We start from the raw sequence: 6,307 nt of genomic DNA on the forward strand, positions 1-6,307 counted from the left end.
TCAATTAGATATCTAGAAACTCTTTACTAAAAAATGCTACCTAGCACCTGATGGTGGAATCGGCTGAGACCAGCGCTGCAGTGTGCAGGGTTATGTATCACTTCCCCTCTATTTCTACACCCTTCACACACTCAGTGTCTCACCACTCGGAAAGGAATCTGCCATGTGGGACAAAGCCAGAGAGAAAAAGACCTTAAACTTCTTGTAGACAAATTTTAAAACATGGCCATGAGAAATGGAAGATATTTCAAAAAATAATCTATAATTGGATATATAAGCCATTATAAAAATGACAGGATCCTTAGAAAACACTTGTTATCACCACCCCTTTAAAATCTGCTGTTTTAACCGCTTGCAGAAATTCATTTCTTTCTTTCTTTCTTTCTTTTTTTTTTCTTTGTAGAGATGGGGTCTCACTGGGTTGCTCAGGCTGGAATGATGGTCTTAAAACTCCTGGCCTCAAGGGATCCTCCTGCCTCAGCCTCCCAAAGTGCTGGGATTGCAGGCATGAGCCACCGTGCACAGCAGCTCCCAGGAATTCAAGTGGCCTGGTATTGAGAGCTGCCCCCATCCAAAATTGTGAAGTTGAAGAAATGTGTCTTAAAATGCTTCCCTTTGCACTCTACTTCATGCCTCTCTCTCTCTCCTTCACAAGTTTCTCCCTCAAGAAACTTCCCCTCTGGTGAGAGGGCACGAGGCCTGTTACCTCGCTCTAGCCCAAGGCAGGATGAAGAAAGAGCTAATGGGGGACAGAACCAAGAAGCAGGTGTAAGGAATATTCTGCCCAGACAAGAATGAGGGGATTTGGGAGGAAGCGAACTCTGAGATGACCTCGGAGAAGATAACAACAAGTTTGAGTTTAGGACATAATGACTCTGAGATACCAGCGGATCATCTAAGTGAAAATCACCTTCAGGGTTTTGCAAAGACGGGAGTGTATGTGAGAGGTCAGGGTTGGAGAGGGGGACTGGTTATTATCTCCATGAAGTGAGAGGTGAGTGATAGGCTGTTGGGTTCACCGAGGCCTGAGCAGGCGACCAGCAGAGCAGAGTCACCCTGTGACGTGTCCATCAGGCAGCTCCTGTGGCTGGGTGACCTGCGTTACCCACAGCCAATGCACTGTGGGTTAGCATGAAGATATTTTTTTTTTTTAATTTCAGCATATTATGGGGGTACAAATGTTTAGTTTATGTATGTTTCCCTTGCCCCCCTCCCCCACCAAGTCCGAGCTTCAAGCGTGTCCATCCCCTGGATGGTGCACATTGCACTCTTTGTGTATGCATATACCTGTCCCCTCCTCCCCCATTCCCCCTCCCCCCTGCCCAACATCCAATAGATGTCATTCTTATATGTGCACTTATGTGTTGGTCAGTTAATACCAATTTGATGGTGAGTACATGTGGTGCTTGTTTTTCCATTCTTGGGATACTTCACTTAGTAGAATGTGTTTCAGCTCTTTCCAGGAGAATACAAGAGGTGCTATATCACCATTGTTTTTTAAAGCTGAATAGTACTCCATGGTATACATATACCACATTTTATTAATCCACTCATGTATTGATGGACACTTGGGTTGTTTCCACATCTTTGCAATTGTGAATTGTGCTGCTATAAACATTCAGGTGCAGGTGTCTTTCTTATACAGTATCATTTGTTCTTTTGGGTAGATGCCCAGTAATGGGATTGGTGGATCAAATGATAGCTCTACTTGTATCTCTTTAAGGTATCTCCATATTGCTTTCCACAGAGGTTGCACTAGTTTGCAGTCCCACCAGCAGTGTACGAGTGTTCCTATCTCTCTGCATCCATGCCAACATTTATTGTTTTGGGACTTTTTGATAAAGGCCAGTCTCACTGGAGATAAGTGATATCTCATTGTGGTTTTGATTTGCATTTCCCTGATGATTAGAGATGTTGAGCATTTTTTCATGTGTTTTTTGGCCATTATTCTGTCTTCTTTTGAAAAGTTTCTGTTCATGTCCTTTGCCCACTTTTTGATAGGGTTGTTTGATTTTTTCTTGTTGATTTTCCTGAGTTCTAAGTAGATTCTAGTTATCAGCGCTTTATCGGATTTGTAGCATAGCATGAAGATCTTAAGGTCCATTTTGCTTTAAGAATCTAAGTGATTCTACAAGGTAACTGGCTCCATACCCCCAGATAACAGCTATTTTGTGACTGTGGCTGGCTCCAAAGCCAGACAGAATTGAACAAAGAAGCCTCAGGTGGGCCTCCAAGTATTCATCCTTGATTATCTGGTTTCTTTAATCATCCTCTTGGAAGCAGGATAATTTCCAAATCCGTTACCTTCCTTAGTTGATAACAAGATAATATAATATATTCACTTAACATTAGCTCAGCCAATCATAAGAAGTTAGAATTTTTATTAGTTTGTTGGTTCTCTCCCTTTCCTCTAAATATAATTCCTCCATTTTAAACAAATTTTCTGGATTTTCTCGAAAGGTTGCTAAATAGCACTGTTAGCCCTGCATTAATACTGGCAGACCCACAATTAGAGCTCAAGAAGTGGTCACCCATGTGGGACAATTTCATGCCTGCCAGGAAGGTCCTGAGCTATCTAGCTCCTTTCCTTTAGGTTAGAACATGATTTTTTCTGCCTTTTCTATTATTCATTATCCAACAAGCATTTATTGATACTTGCTATGCCTGCTTCACAGCTGCCCAGAAAACACTGTCCATTTGAGCTGTTGATGGTGAGTTTGAGGCTTGTTGGTTTGTGTGTTTGTTTAAACTCTGTCACTGGGCTGCCAGGGAGACTTTCTGTCTGTCTAACAGATGGCCGAGGGCGCCACAGACAAAGCAGGAGCTTTCCTGGAAGTGAGACAGGGGCCAGAATGGCTTCGGGGTGTGTGAGCTTCACAGGTGTGTGACCTGGGCAGCCAAGCAGGGCCCCATTTTCAGAATGTCCCTGCACTTTGTTCGATGCTCTGCTGTCACTATTTTGAAATTCTTCATAATTTTTGGACAGGAGATCCACATTTTCATTTTATACTGGGCCCTGCAAATTATGTATTAATACATACAGGACAGGAGAGATTATTTTGGAAAGAATTCTGAATCTGAGGGTAGAAGACAATAGGAATAACAATGGAAGTTATACAGAAGTAGGTAGAAAGACACTAAACACCACACTGAGATGTGAGTTTGAGTCCATAAGTATTTGCTGAATTGAACTAAAATGAGGTGAAAAGCAAGCCCCACTCAACATCGAACTACGTGCTTCACATAAATTAACTTAGCCTCGTAAGGATTCTATGAGATGGGCACTGTTGCCCAGGTTAGTTCTTAAACTAATGCAGTTTTGTTGTGGCCAAATAGCCATTCTGTTTCCAAAGGGGTTGGCAGGTAATATTTTTTACATCGGTCTCCCTACTACTCCCTGCCCCCTACCCTCCTGTGAAATCTGCTGCTATTTAAAGGTACAGCTTTAGAGCTAGAAATCCTCTTTTAAGGCAGAAGTGAAAACATTGTAATGTATTCATTCCCACTGTAGGACCCAACATTCATCTTCACAGGTCTCCTGGGGAACATGACCCTTGTCTGTCTGGGTCTATCCTCAACACTTAAGGCTGCATCCAGCCCAATAGCAGGCACTCGATGATTATTTACAGACTTCCACTTCTGGCCAAGATAGAGTAACAGAGACCAGACTTACCCTCTTACCTTAAGCAACTAAAATATGTTGATGAAATATACATAACAATGTTTTCCAGATTTGGATAACAGGCAGTGCAGGATGGTGATCCCTGAAAGAAGACAAACCAAATGAGTCCTGTGCTGTCTCAGCTTATTGCCTGGGGATGGTTTCCAGGCCATAGTTCACAGGAGAGGGATAAAGGCCAGTAGTCTCATAGAGTTCAGAGTTCCAGGAGGCCAAGGTGGCTAGAATTCACAGGGTAGAGCATCAGGGAGGAGATAGCCACACAGAGACAAAGATGATCAGTATGTGTGTGTGTGAGGAAACCATTGAGTTCTGGGAAAGAATTACTGGAAAAGAGCAGGCAGAAAAATCCTCAGACCTCATGCAGGGTTGGGAACCTCTTGGGGCACTGAGCAACATTCTCAGAATAGGATTGCCTCTATGGTAGAGCCACATTAGCCCTAATGGCCGTTCTGGACCTGCCTACTAAAGCATAAAAGCAAGCTTCAACAGATTCAAACTATTTGCAAGCAACTTAACTACATCCAGAATGAAGTCCAAAGATATTAAAAGAAATACAGAAACATCCAGCACCCAACTACATAAAACTCATATTAGCTGTCATCTTACTTTAAATTAGCTGGCATGCAAAAAAGCAGTTTTATTTGAGACCCATAACAAGGGGGAAGAAAATCAATCAATAGAACAAACACAGAAATGACACCGTTGATAGAATTAGATGACAAAACCATTAAAACAGGTATTTTAATATATCCCCTATGTATTAAAATATGTTCAAGAAGATAGAGAAAGAAATGAGTTTGATGAGAGGAGAAACAGAAGACATAAAAAAGAGGTTTGAAATTGAAACTCTGAAGATGAAAAATACAATACCTGAAATGAAAAGTATACTGGATAGGATTAATAGCAGCTTAGACACTGTAGAAGAAAAAATTAGTGAACTTGAAAAAATAGCAATAGAAAGAATTCAAAATGAAACACAGAAAAAAAAAAGACTGACAAATTAGAATTCTGTGGAATATCATCAAGTGGTACCTATAATTTGAATCCCAGAAAAAAAGGATAGAGGGGGAAGACAGAAAAAGAAGTTGAAGATACAATACACTATTTATTTATTTATTTATTTTCAGATTTTAGTCTAGATTTTAATGTTTACAAGCTATGAGACCATGGACAAATCACTTGACAAACCTGGACCTTAGTGTCACTAAAATAGAGGCTTTGGCCTAAACCAGGTGGTAACAAACTCAAATGCCTGAAAAGACCAGACAGGCAATGTAAATCAGATAATGTAAATATGTTCAGAGTGAGAAAAGCAATAGTACAAGTAGGAGGGTTATGACAGCTGATGCCCTGCATTAGAATCAGGGAAAAAATAAGGAGTACAATACTCTATTTAAACAGTTGTACCATAAAGTGTCTTTCTTTAAATTTCTTTTTTTTTTATTATCTACAAATATACTTGATTTTTTTTAAGAGGTAGGGTCTCACTCTGTTGCCCAAGCAGGAGTGTAGTGGCACAATCATAGTTCACTGCAGCCTCCAACTGCTGGGCTTAAGTGATCCTCCTGCCTCAATCTCCCAAATTGCTTGTTTTTGTTTTTGTTTTTCTATAATTTGTTTTGCATACTCACATGGAAACCATTCCCACTAGCAGTGTATGAGAATTCTAGTTGCTTTAATTGCTGTGAAGACACATCAGCACTTGGTATTGTCTTTTCATCCTTCTTCCCTCTCTCTCTCTCCCCCGTTCATCCTTCCTTTTCCCCCTTTTTTCTTCCTTCCTTCTTTCCTTCCTTCCTTCCTTCTTTCAGTTTTAGCCATTTGAATAGGGTGTGTAGTGGTATCTCATTGTGGTTTTAATTTGCCTTTTCCTAGGCCGGGTATGGTGGCTCCTGCCTGCAATCCTAGCACTCTGGAAGGCCAAGGCAGGAGGATTGCTTGAGCTCAGGAGTTTGAGACCAGCTTGAGCAAGAGCGAGACCCTGCCTCTACTACAAATGAAAGAAATTAGGCAAACAACTAATGAAAAAATAGAAAAAAATATTAGCTGGACTTGGTGGCGAGTGCCTGTAGTCCAAGCTACTTGGGAGGCTGAGGCAGGAGGATCCCTTCAGCACAGGAGTTTGAGATTGCTGTGAGCTAGGCTGATGCCATGGCATTCTAGCCCAGGCAAGAGAGTGAGACTCTGTCTCAAAAAAAAAAAAAAATTGCCTTTTCCTAATGACTAAAATCACATGCCTTTTTTTTTTTGCCATCTATATATTTTCTTTGGCAAAATGTTTGTTCAAGTCTTTTACCCACTTATTTATCCAGTTGCTTTATTGTTTGTTTTCTTGAGTTTTAAGAGTTTTAAAATATATTTTAGATACAAGTCTTTTATTAGATATGTGATTTACAAATATTTTCTACCTATTTGTGGTGTGTCTTTTCATTCTCTTTATGGTGTCTTTTGAAGAGCAGCAGCAGTTCTTAATTTTGACAAAATCCAATTTATCAATTTTTCACTTATGAATTGTGCTTTTTGTGTTGTATTTAAAAAATATTTACCTAACCCAAGATCACAAAGATTTCTCCTAAGTTTTTTTTCTAGAAGTTTTATAGCTTTAGGTTTTTTGTTGTTGTTGTT

The sequence above is a fragment of the Propithecus coquereli genome, unplaced genomic scaffold (assembly GCF_000956105.1).
Source record: "Propithecus coquereli isolate 6110/MARCELLA unplaced genomic scaffold, Pcoq_1.0 Scaffold3, whole genome shotgun sequence".
NCBI lineage: Eukaryota > Metazoa > Chordata > Mammalia > Primates > Indriidae > Propithecus > Propithecus coquereli.